The sequence below is a fragment of the Podarcis liolepis genome (assembly GCF_965112155.1).
Source record: "Podarcis liolepis genome assembly, chromosome: 10".
Taxonomy (NCBI): Eukaryota; Metazoa; Chordata; class Lepidosauria; order Squamata; family Lacertidae; genus Podarcis; species Podarcis liolepis.
Window position 1 is genome coordinate 43,878,315 of NC_139562.1, and position 13,629 is coordinate 43,891,943.

The following is a 13,629-nucleotide window of genomic DNA, read 5'->3' on the forward strand; positions in this document are numbered from 1 at the left end:
CTAATAAACCATAAAACATAAATATTACCAAATGTAGTGACATGTTAGAAAAGCACATTATTTTCATTAGCTAGCACAACACTGTTTCACCTTAAGAAGAAAAGTGTAATGAGATGGATGAAACAAAAATAAAATATGATAGGTGCAACACACATAGAGTATATCAGATTGAACTAGGCTAAGAAAACATGGCTGATTGAGGTCCAGTCACAAGCCCCTATGTAATGTTAAATTATGGGTTGACATTACATACATGAGTCATGGGCTTCTGCCCTCCGCCCTCCTCCTTGGGTGCAGCTCTTTTTAACTTACATTGGTTACCTGTTTTGTCTAAACGCAGGCAGAATGTGGTTAGCCTTATCTATGATTTAGGAAACAAGCAGACTTCAAACCATGTTCATGATACCGGCATGCTGTCTGAAGGTAGCAAATAGCCATCATGGCTGTCCTCAATTGATAACCCTTGTTGTCCTCCATCATTTTTCTTATTCCCATTTGAAAGCCATCTGAGTTGGTGGGCAGAACCACACATAGCAATTTCCACTATTTAACTATGCGCCATGTGGAAAAGTACTGCCCATTGTCTGTCCTAGATCTTCTACTCTTCAGATTCATTGGATAACTCCAGGCATTATGAGAGAGAGAACTTCTCTTTCTCCACCTTCTTCACACATGTCAAGAATAATGTTATACACATCTAACCAGCCTCCCACCTTTTCCCCTAGCCCAAGATATTGCATGTTTTCATTATAGGGAGTTTGTCCAGCCCCTTGTTCATTTTAGTTGCTCTTTTCTGCACCTTTTCCAGCTCTACAATATCCCTTTTGAGATGTGGCAACTAGAACTGTTCACAGAGAAGTTGCATGTGCACCAGAGCAATCAGAATGCACTCTTGAGCTTCAAGTTGGTGATTATAACGTTTAGCTTGTCAGAGGCATCAACGGTGACCAGATTGGACATTTTATTTTGTGGCAAGCCCAATGCAGTTTGCAAAATGGGTTTTGTTTTATTTTTAAAGACAACTTTGCAAAAGTAAGAAAAAATGTCCACCTTTTAATCATATTAAACAAACACATTTAATAAATGATCAATTCATAGGTTTTTTTTAAATCATACCTTATGTTAACAGTAAGTATGTTAATCATACCTTATGTTTACTATTAAAGAAAACTTAGATGTTTCATAAACTAATTTGTAGTTTAAGGTAGGTTCTTGTTCTGAGCATTAGGCAACGGTTATAATCAATTCCACTGAAACAAACCAGTTCCACTGCAACAAACTATGCAGAACTTCAGTAAGTGGCATGGTCACTGTCTTCTGTCCTGAAAAGCATAATGATTTCCCAAAATATGTTATGGGATTCCAATAGCCGTTAGAGAACAAGTAAGCATGCTAGATGCTGCCTCTAGAGATCACATAGCTGAATTGGAGAGGTGGAAACCATCCAATAGCTGTGAAAGAAAGGTAAGTTTGGAAACATTCAAAATCTTTTGCATTAACATACCACTCCATTTTACAAAGGCAGAGAGAAAAGTATGAATCGTTGACCTTTTGAAGACATCTAAAATGACCTAGAGCCAATGAGCATAACCACCTCAAGGTGGTTATGCGGTGAAATCCTCATAACTTGATCTAAGATGACGGGTGTGGAGTTTGTCAAGAGGAACACATCTTCTGAATGTTCCAATACATGCTGAGTTTATGTATGAACACTACCTTGTTAAACCCATTAAGGTTATTAAACTTAATAGTTGAATCGAAACCTACCCTCAAAACCAATTTGTTATATCAGCATCACCTCCTCGTTATTTGCTATCACAATCACAAAGGCTTCATTCTCACCTACACTAGTGAACAGTGACTGAAGCTGCTTAGAAGCAGTTGCTGGTTCAGCTTCCTTCTCCTTCTAGGAGAACAAAGTAATTTTATTACTCACAAACAATAGGAACGAGAAAAGGCCCATGCAGGTTGTGAATCTTCTTTCATTTCACTAAAAACGTTTCTGAAATAATTAATCACCATTCATTTTTCAGAAACTCAGACCACCCTGTGATCTCAAATCCATTTAAACAAGAAAACGACAACAGGTTGCAAAGCACTCACACAAGAATCTGCACATTTCTGTCATTTGAATAGCAGCCAACAAGCAATATCCAAGTCACTTTTACCGAACAATTATTTTGTTGACACTAGACAGACACAGCTGGATGCCAGTATGAAATTTAGCTCATTAAGAAATTCACAGCATGAATTCAAGTTTGAGAACAAAGCATGTCAAACTCGGTTCTTAAAATGACATTTGAAAAATCTTTCATAAAATAAATAAATTAGATTTGAAGCACCTTCATGAGAATCATCAAATGTGTTTTGATAAATTTCCAAATCCTAAAGGTAGAGGAAGTTTCAGTGAAATCAATATGATTTCCCTGTAATGTATATAAGTGGGGTTTGTTTGTTTGTTGCTTTTTTTTTTGCTTTTTCAAATGATGGCGGATTAAAGCTGAAATCCTAAACACAAGTTCCCAGAATTAGACCCCAATGAACTCAGTGGGACTTCCTGCAGAACAAATATTGATTTATGCATTTATTTATTTGGTTTTTATACTGTCCTTCATCTGAAGATCACAGAGCAGTTTACAATATAACACAAAAATACTTAGCATAATAACAAACAAAAGTTATAACCCTCACCCCCCCCCCACACACATACAAGTTCAAAAGGCCATAGATTGTTTAATTAGCCAAAGGCATGGAAGGAGATGAAGGTTTTCGCCCAACGCCTAAAGATAAGTAATGAAGGGGCCAGGCAAGCCTCCCAGGCGAGAGCATTCCACAGACTGCAGAAAAGACCCATTCTTGTGTTGCCACCCTCCAAACCTCTCACAGAGGAGACACATTTAAAAGAGCCTCAGATGATGATCACAGGGTCTGGATCCATTCATATGGGAAGAGGTGATTCTTGAAGAATTGCATTCCTGAGCTGCTTAAGGCTTTATAAGTCAAAACCAGCAGACACCAACTGAAAGCCAGTGTAGTTGGGTCAAGATTGGCATTGTATGTTCAAACTATATTGCTCCAGTGAGCAACCTGGCTACTGAATTCTGCTCCAGCGGAGGTTTCTGAACCATATCCAGAGGCAGCCCCACCTTGCCAAAAAAGGAAATACTTACCACTAGATGATAGTTGTTTAACACTTCTGGATCCTAGGAGGTCTTCTTAAGGAAGGGGCACACCATTGCCTCCTTCAAGGCAGATGGTACCTCCCCCCACTCTAATATTTATTGTTTAATAGTTATTATTTAATACTTGATTGAGATTAATTGGTTAATAACTTTGTTTGTATTCTATAGCTTTACTTCATTTTGTAAGCCATTTTTATTTTTACTACGTAGGGCAAAAACTTTGCGCTCTGGGGCCAAAGCTCTAAACAATAAATGTAGAGCAGACCTAAACATATCTGTGAATCACCAGGCAGTTTCTACTTCAGCTTTTTCAAAAAGCAAATATCACAGTAAGCAACACTGAACTGCATTTTGCAGGAAAAAATACAGTTTAAGATTTGCCTACCATGTTGCTTCCTTGCTTGATTATGGCTGAGACAACCAATGGCTTACTCAATTAGAAAATTAATTAACTTTGCAGGTGACGACTTAATTTCTCCATAACAATAAATGAGAAAGGACTCTCCATTGCTTTGTTGTGAGTGCTCTACACACAGTTACACTAAACCTGTAGATTTATCCCAGTAAACCACAGGTATACCTGCAGACCACATACCACACAAGTCATGCAGATATTGCCTAGTATGTTTTGTGAGTGCTGGCAACAGCCAATGCAATATTTCTCTGGGAGAAAAGGTCATTTATAATGGTAATTACACATCAGAAGTTCTTCTATATATGCTTGAGGTTTACCTACAAGGAAGGCTGCATCAGCTCAGTGGAGGATACTTATAGATCATGAAATATCTGCATCCTCCTTCTGAAATGGATGGTGATGTCACCGAGAACTCCAGCAATATTTTACAGGAGGAAGGAAGATGCTTTGCTGAAATAGTTAAGGGTCTGCTCTACGATTTATCTGAGAAAATGTAGAGAAATCTATCTGACAGAGAATGAGAAAACGCAGCTCTGCCTCCTGGTACACTTTACAGTACTGAACAATTCTTCTCTGGGATGGATATAGACATACTAAAGATAGAATAAATCTTTAAGGAAAATGATCAGATGGGGAAGCATCATGAATACAAACTGACAGTGTATCTTGAGGGAACAACTTTATACTTTATATTTATCAATCATATTACTAAAAAAAAATGCACTGTCCTGGTGGAGTACAGTTGTTAAGAACACAAGCTATGAGCAAGAGGTGTTCTCAATTCAAATCTCAGTTTAGTTTTAAAGCTCACTGGGTAGCCTTAGGGATTCCACTAAACTCCAGTCTCCAAAAATAATGAGAGAATTACACTGGGATATTCTAGAGATAAGGATACTGAGCAAGGATATGTAGCTCTTTGAATACTTAAGGGGAGTACAGTATAAATATTAACTACTATTATGCAGTTCTTTATCTGTGAATGCTCTTCGTAATACGTAGCTACTTCACATACTAAGTGATTTCTTGGTTTTGTCTAAATTGTTAATAGTTTCTTCCTGTTAAGAATAATATGAGATGGTATGGAGGTTGGTTGGGGTATGAGGATGGTATACTAATACAGTGTAGGTATTAAAATTATGAGCCCAACCCAGACATTAGAACAAAAAGCTAAAAATCACAAAGCATGTTCTTTTTATATCGATGATAAAAAATAAATACTGAAGGTACCACAAAATAAGAGTTCCAAGAATTGCTGCTATATTTCTTGCTCAAAACATCAATATCTCCCAAACTAACAAACTAAATTGAACACTCTTGAGCTCTAAATGGTCAGAAGATCTCACAGAACAATTGTGGACAGGCTTTTAAAACTTAGGATTTAGAGAGCATTTTCCATATGTTTATCATGACAATGAAAGCAAAGAAAAGGAAATAGGAGAAGCAGAAAATATGGATACCTTTGTATGCCCACAATCTTTTTCTAGAGCTCCAAGGGTGCTGATTCCCCCCCCCCAAAAAAAAAATTAAATCTATACCTGTATTACATTTGAAATTGTTTTATATAAATTGTTTTACTTGCTGCTGGTTTTATTGTTAAAACATTTTGGGATATTTTGTAGGAAGTGCCTCATAAATGGAATGAAATCAATAATGTTGCCATATTGTTGGTGAGGTTTGGAAGACATATAATGGAGTTTCCTCCTGCGATCCATGTTACTCTCCCCACATTTCCAGCAGTGTTGCACAGTATTTTGAAAAGGTAGGCTCAACACAAAGGGGGCTGCATCTCTGCATTTTCTAACTCCTCCAAGCTTTTCATGTGGGTGGACTGCAAATAATGTACTTCTCCTTCTCAAAAGAAAGCTATCTAGCATCTTCATAGTATGGCCATCCTGTCAACATAGGGGTGAAAAAACTCCACTGATGTATTCTACCACTGATAACACTTGTTAAAATATATGAAGCCTAGGCTTGTGCTTTAGAGACTATTAGAAGCCAGTGCTTTTCTAGTATTTTTATAAGAGCGTGTAAAAGAAAATGAGATTCTGTGGCATCTGAATATAGACTGCATTTTTAATCAAGGCATATATTGGCTTATATCGTGATCAGGTAAATGGGCTTAGACTTTCAAAAGTTTCATGCCATGCAGAAACCAGCTGGCTAAGTACTTTGGCAGTTGTTTATCTTCCTGCTCTCCTGAACAAGGGCCTCCCTGATTTATAGCAGTAGCAGGAGACAAGTTTCTCAAAGTTGTAAAAGCTGGAATTACAGGTTAAAGAGCAGGACATTGACCCTACATGTTACAGAAGATAACAAAGGCAGAGATAAATATAATTAGGAATGAGTAAACAGTAAAATAAAACCATGTGCCTTAAACTTGAGTCACAGGACAAAAGGTCAAGAGCACTTGGAAGAGACAAGCAACTGGCTGGAGAAGGGGGGGAGTATGAACAGGGGAACAGGCTTCTTTTAAAACGGTTTTTTACTGTGTTCCTTTTTACTGAGTTCTTTTTCTTCTTTACAAAGGCTTTATTCTTTAAAGAAGCTACCTGTGTTGTGTATTAAATATGCTGGCTTAAATGTAACTATGCAAAGGATTTAGAAAGTAACAAATTTAGATGTTAGATTCTTATTTCATAGAATCATAGAGTCCTAGAGTTGGAATAGACCACAGGGGCCATTGAGTCCAGCCCCCTGCCAGAAATGAGACGCCAACCGAGCAATTCTGATATATAAGTTGTTAGATATTTGTTTAGAAACCTTCAAATGAAGGAGATCTTTCAATATTGATGTGAAACTCAAGATCCTTGACATATGTTTAAGATAAAAATTTAAGATTAACCATTTGTTTTAGAAGGCAGTAGGGCAAGGAGGGCAAGAGGTGAGCTGGTAATTAAGATTCCATGTAAGATATATTATTACTTATTTGTCATTTATATATAGCTCTTTGTGTTCCTTATAAGGACAGTAGGATATGAGTGTATTTTTGTGATTGGTTATACCAATCAGCCAATAGGAATTTCAACCAGGCTGATGGGACAGAGGCAGCCATAGAAGGAGCAAAGGGGGCTGGATTAAGGAAATATAAGTGCTGGCCATAATGGCAGGAGGCCAGGCCAGAGCTTGGTAACCATATACCACTGTGCCTCTTATTTATTTGTCTGACAAATAAATTATTTTTTAATTTCTCTGTTGCTGCGTTGAATATTTCATTCCAGCTAAGCGTTAACCACAAGCAGGATGCTACATTTTATGGTGCCTGCGACTCGGATTAGTGGTCTGCTGGAACGCAGCCCCTTCGCCTCACTGAGCGGGGTACAAGAGAGAGGACAACTGTGCCTACCCAGCGCGCACTGGAAAAATTTTTCCAGGGGAACGCAGCAGTCTCGTCTGTCTGATACCCTGCCCACTGACGGCGACGGACCGGGGGGGACCAGAGAAATAAACAGGGAACCAGCTAAGGGTAAGTGCACTAAGGGGTTTGGCCCTCCAATTAATTGGGAGGAAGAGAAGTCCTGATCAAACTTCTGCGTCTCAGTAAAGGGGAACTGAGTACGCTAGGTGGCTGGGTATATCAGATGGTGATCTGGTGTAGGGAAAAGGGAAGAATGGGAGGTAGTGTGTGGTGAAGTATCTGGCGCATTGCATGTGTGAGAAAGTACAATGTGTAGCTGACCTAAGTGTGGAGTGAGTACTACTTCGTTTCCCAGTAAGGTGTGTGTGTGAGTGACTGAGTGGATACTTCACAGGGCCATACAATGGGAGTTGGGGGTTCAAAGGGGGGAAATACACCTTTTGAATGTATGTTAAATAATTTTAAGAAAGCCTTCTCAGGGGCATATGGAGTCAAAATGACGCCAGAACGCTTGAGAACGTTATGTGAACTAGAGTGGCCGAAGCAAAATACTGAATGGCCATCTCAAGGAACCTTTGATATAAATTTAGTAAGCAAACCTTGGTCTAACATCGCCAAAGAAACTGAAGGGAGCCTAATTCAAACCCTCCACCAGTTGTAACCCCAAGGCAAGAAAGTGGAATGAATAATGGGGGTGGAGTCACAGAACTTGATTCCTTGATAGATTATGATAAATATCTTCAGGAGGCATTGGAGTCCTATAATGAAGCCCAAGCAGAAGTGGTTATTCCACCTGTGAGTCCCAGTAGAACTCCATCTACAGTCTCCTTTAGTGGAACAACTGATTGCCTACCCCAAACCCCTGTACATCCAAGTCCTAGAGAATTATTACAGAAGTTACAGGGAGACCTTAATCGGTCAGCAAGCAATACAGCCAGGCGTATAAAGCTGCTAAAAGAACGCCTTGGGACAAATACCATCCCCTATGATTTGAGGCCCCTAGAGCAAAGCGAAGAGAAAGATCACGTAGTAGCCCCTCTCAGAAGAGTATTTGATGCACTTGAGGAGCCTGTCCAGTACATTCCATTCACAACTACGGATCTGATGAATTGGAAAACACCCTATCTTTCACAGAAAAACCTCAGGCTATGATGGACTTGGTGACTTCAATAGTAAATACTAACAGTCCTACTTGGACAGGTTGTCGCCAGCTCCTGAATACTCTCTTCACCACTGAGGAAAGGAGAGACAAAATTGAAAAGGCACAGATATATTTGCGTGAGCAGGCCAGAGTGGGAAATATTTATAATATTGACCGTCATCTCCAGGAAAACTTTCCCTTGGAAGATCCTAATTGGGATCCAAACAATGCAATTCACCTGGCCAGGCTTACCACCTATCGCCAGACGCTTGTGCAAGGTATCTGCAGGGCATGCCAGAAGCCCACTAATATGTCTAAAGTCTCAGGAGGGTAGACGTGTTACCCATAACACTGTTTCGTGTTCGGTGCACACCCACAAAAGACTTAAGTTGTCACCTTTTGAGCTCCTGTATGGGAGGCCGCCCTCCTTTGTTCAGGATATTCCAACTGACCTCAAACAAATAGGAGAACATGTGACACAGGGACAAGTGCAATTTCTCTCCCGTGTTTTTGTCTCTCTCCCGTGTTTGTTTGTTTTGTTTTGTTTTTTATCTTAACAGGTGGGCCCTCGAGCACGCCGTGCAGCATTGCCTGCCGATTCATCAGCTCCAGGCTGGCATAGCATATGGGTGAAAGAGTGGAAACGTGATCCACTTGCACCTGAGTGGCGTGGACCTTACACCGTCTTGCTCTCTACTCTAACAGCGGTGAAGGTAGCTGAGGTGACCCCCTGGATTCATCACTCCCGTTTGAAGAAGTCCGAAGGCAGTTGGACGTGCAAAGGTGACCCCTCTAATCCTCTTAAACTGACTCTCTCCAAAAACCCCTGTATCTAGCCCTACCGGGAACGGGCTGGGTCACGGGCAACATTAGACGACCGGCCTGCTGCAGCCACAAACCTGGAAGCTGGCTGACCTGCGCACGCCTGAAGCTTGAGGAGCGTCTGAACCAGCGGCTGTGAAAGGGAAGATTCTCTTATACAATTGATTGACTGCCCCCTTGTGGAACAATTATCAGAGATATTACACATTGGGGATCCTTGGGATATATGTTTTGGTCTTGGTGGTTCCCCATTCCTGTCACTGGGGGAATTATATTGGGACTAATATTTATGCTATCACTATTACCAATACCATTAAATGCCATTGGTATGGTAAGCGAAATGCCACACCAAACAGAAGTACAGAATTTCCCCGGATGGAACTCAACTAAACCATTACGAGTTATACCTGTACAAGGGGAATTCTGTGTACATAAATCATCAGATGCAGCTGATTCTCCCATGGTAGGCTCTTCTCATTGCCACTATACTTGGGATTATATTAAGAATACCTGGGCACACGATACTACCTATCGAACTCGGAATACCTTGCCCTGTGCACCTCCTTTTATTCATGCATGGAAAGTGGTATGGAACATAACTGTGACAGAGAAAGGCAATCTAACATACTGCACTGTGAACTCTCTACCTCTTGTGATATTTCGCCTTATGCACTCCACATACCAAAAACCTCAGACCCGATGGTTGTGGTGGATATGTGGAGAATGGGCATACAAGAAACTCCCTTCCAAATGGAGTGGGACTTGTTTCCTGGGATGGGTATTACCACCAATGTGAATTATGCCCACTAAATTTGGCCAAGCGTACACGAAGAAACGCTGATATTTCTCATATAGCAGGAGGAAGTACCCAAAGTCGGAGCGGTACTGATGATTGGCCGCCAGGGCGCATTATAGCCTATTATAATCCTGCCTCCTGGAATCCTGGTGAGCTCATACAAGGGGCACGGGATCCTATTTATAATCTAAACAGAATAATTCGATTGCAAGCAGTAGTGGAACTTGTAACCAATGCAACGGCCCAGAGTTTGAGACTTATTGCACAACAGTTGGATGAAAGTAGAGCCCCATTTTGCAGCTGAAAATGGGAATGGATTATGTACTTGCCAGGCAGGGAGGCCTGTGTGGAGTCTTGAACTTGACAGGGAATGCCTGTTGCTTTAACATTTCTGATAATGGTGAGGTAATCCGTGTGTTGGCCACAAAGATGGAGAGTATAGCACATGTCAAAGGGATATTATTGTCTTGCTTGTTTTTCTTGACAGTAGTGATGGTTTTATGTATGATGCCATGTATCATTTCATGTTTTAGAAGTACAATTAGCAAGATGATTTCAAATGAAACTCTACCTCATATCATGGCCCTATACAAAGCTTTAACTCAGGAAGATCAAGCTATCAAGGACGCTTGGTAGCAAGGTCCTTGAGCTTGAAAGGGGGGATTGTGGCATCTGAATATAGACTGCATTTTTAATCAAGGCATATATTGGCTTATATCGTGATCAGGTAAATGGGCTTAGACTTTCAAAAGTTTCATGCCATGCAGAAACCAGCTGGCTAAGTACTTTGGCAGTTGTTTATCTTCCTGCTCTCCTGAACAAGGGCCTCCCTGATTTATAGCAGTAGCAGGAGACAAGTTTCTCAAAGTTGTAAAAGCTGGAATTACAGGTTAAAGAGCAGGACATTGACCCTACATGTTACAGAAGATAACAAAGGCAGAGATAAATATAATTAGGAATGAGTAAACAGTAAAATAAAACCATGTGCCTTAAACTTGAGTCACAGGACAAAAGGTCAAGAGCACTTGGAAGAGACAAGCAACTGGCTGGAGAAGGGGGGGAGTATGAACAGGGGAACAGGCTTCTTTTAAAACGGTTTTTTACTGTGTTCCTTTTTACTGAGTTCTTTTTCTTCTTTACAAAGGCTTTATTCTTTAAAGAAGCTACCTGTGTTGTGTATTAAATATGCTGGCTTAAATGTAACTATGCAAAGGATTTAGAAAGTAACAAATTTAGATGTTAGATTCTTATTTCATAGAATCATAGAGTCCTAGAGTTGGAATAGACCACAGGGGCCATTGAGTCCAGCCCCCTGCCAGAAATGAGACGCCAACCGAGCAATTCTGATATATAAGTTGTTAGATATTTGTTTAGAAACCTTCAAATGAAGGAGATCTTTCAATATTGATGTGAAACTCAAGATCCTTGACATATGTTTAAGATAAAAATTTAAGATTAACCATTTGTTTTAGAAGGCAGTAGGGCAAGGAGGGCAAGAGGTGAGCTGGTAATTAAGATTCCATGTAAGATATATTATTACTTATTTGTCATTTATATATAGCTCTTTGTGTTCCTTATAAGGACAGTAGGATATGAGTGTATTTTTGTGATTGGTTATACCAATCAGCCAATAGGAATTTCAACCAGGCTGATGGGACAGAGGCAGCCATAGAAGGAGCAAAGGGGGCTGGATTAAGGAAATATAAGTGCTGGCCATAATGGCAGGAGGCCAGGCCAGAGCTTGGTAACCATATACCACTGTGCCTCTTATTTATTTGTCTGACAAATAAATTATTTTTTAATTTCTCTGTTGCTGCGTTGAATATTTCATTCCAGCTAAGCGTTAACCACAAGCAGGATGCTACAATTCAACAGGAAATAAACATAAACAAACATGTCCTTCAAATGGACTTGAAAATATCCTCACCAACCATTCATTGTAAATATAAAAACATAGCGCAGCCTGCTTAGTTGTTCAGACAAAATGTTGCTGGGACTTCATTTATATCAGCAGTTCCATTTAGCCCCTCCACCAGGGCCTCTCTTATGTGTTCTGACACCACTGACAAGGACAAAAGCACAATATATTTTTTCATTAAGCATCCTTATGAGAAAATCTTCAAGGATGGGCAAACACAGGAGGTTGATGAAATTATTTACACAGATGAGCCATCACTGAAGTTCAAGTACAATACTGAATAAAAATAGTACTTAAATGCTTATCACAACTTCCACTGCTTCATTAACTTATTTTGGATATTAAACTAGCTCTGTACACTGAAATAGCGTCCCAAATGCACTAATGTACAACAAAAATCCTCATCGTAATGGAATCATAGTAGCAAAGTATGGTTTGAGCATTTTCACAATAAGAGGAAAATGTATTCCAAGTAGTTTGAACCTGCCTACAGAGACAAATAATAAATGAGAGAGACTTAAAATCTGATGTTGTTAAAAGAAGATTGGGGAACATCCTTATGAATTGCCAAGAGGGGACAAAATGTGGCGTTAACATTCTGTCTTTATAAAGCAGTAGTAGGAGCAGAAATAGTTGTCCACTAGGTCTAAGGTCAATAGTTGCAGGCTTCTGGCTTTCCCCTATGCAAGCTGCATGCTACATAGATAGTTGTGGACTGAAGCAGTGCCCCAAAGTTGCAGCACAGTTGTGATGAGTCCATTGAATGTCCCTTTCTGAAGATCAGCTTGTACAGCTAAAATCAATGTGTGGAGAATCAGGGAAATGTTAAAAGAAAGGTTGGTCAGAATGCACACAGAATTATAAATGGGAATGTTTGAAAAGGTCAGTTAGGTTTATATGATTAACTACAGGAGGTCAATAGGTTGGCAGCTACCTCTGAGGTCCAGGGATATGATGTTTATACAGTTACCTGCAGGAGGTCAAAAGGCCAGCAGTTACCTTTGCGATCCAGGGACACAATGTTTTTATGGTTAATTGTAGGAGGTCAAACAATTGGCAGTTACCTCTGTGATCTAGGGGTACAATGTTTACTGTTGCCTACCTATAGTTGCCTCCCTACCAAGAATCATACTCTATCAGCATAGAAACATATCCATCCCTAAGGAAGTTTACAGTTGTCAGTACATTAGGAGTCAATCTTTTTACATTTGTCGGGGTGGGAGGGCAAAGTTGGGATGGGATAGAAACATTCTATGTTTATTTATTGGCTCATCATTATAGGGAAATACAAGCTGGCAAAGTTAAGTGTGATTAGTTTGGGGGGAGGTCTGGCTGGAAAGTTTTGAGGGTTAGGCATAGCTCTTCCAGAGTGAGTCAAATAAGAAGCTGGGGAAAAAGACGATGAAGTACAGGAAAGCTTGAAGCCAGCCTCGAGAAATGAAAATGAAAAAATGAAAATAAAATTGAAGAAAAAAGAGATTTATTTATTATCATAACTTATTATTTGACATCTATTATAGCTTTCTTTGGACGCGGGTGGCGCTGTAGGTTAAACCACAGAGCCTAGGACTTGCCGATCAGAAGGTCGGCGGTTCGAATCCCCGCAACGGGGTGAGTTCCCGTTGCTCAGTCCTTGCTCCTGCCAACCTAGCAGTTCGAAAGCACGTCAAAGTGCAAGAAGATACAGTGGTGCCCCGCAAGACGAATGCCTCGCAAGATGAAAAACTCGCTAGATGAAAGGGTTTTCCGTTTTTGCGTTGCTTCGCTAGATGAATTACCCTATGGGCTTGCTTCGCAAGACGAAAACGTCTTGCGCTTTTTTCTTAAAGCCGCTTGAAGAGGCGCAGTTGCGACGGACCGTGCTTCACAAGACGAAAAACATCGCAAGACGAAAAGACTCGCGGAACGAATTATTTTCCTCTTGCGAGGCACCACTGTAAATAGGTACCACTGGTTCGCCAGAAGCGGCTTAGTCATGCTGGCCACATGACTCGGAAGCT

The 13,629-nt window shown here is 40.3% G+C and overlaps 1 protein-coding gene across 2 annotated transcripts in view; it reads right to left on the reverse strand.

Moving 5' to 3' along the window:
• The window catches only part of TRHDE (thyrotropin releasing hormone degrading enzyme), a 222,273-nt gene that overhangs the window by 89,381 nt on the left and 119,263 nt on the right, over positions 1 to 13,629 (reverse strand). The gene's annotated exons all lie outside the window — the stretch shown is intronic.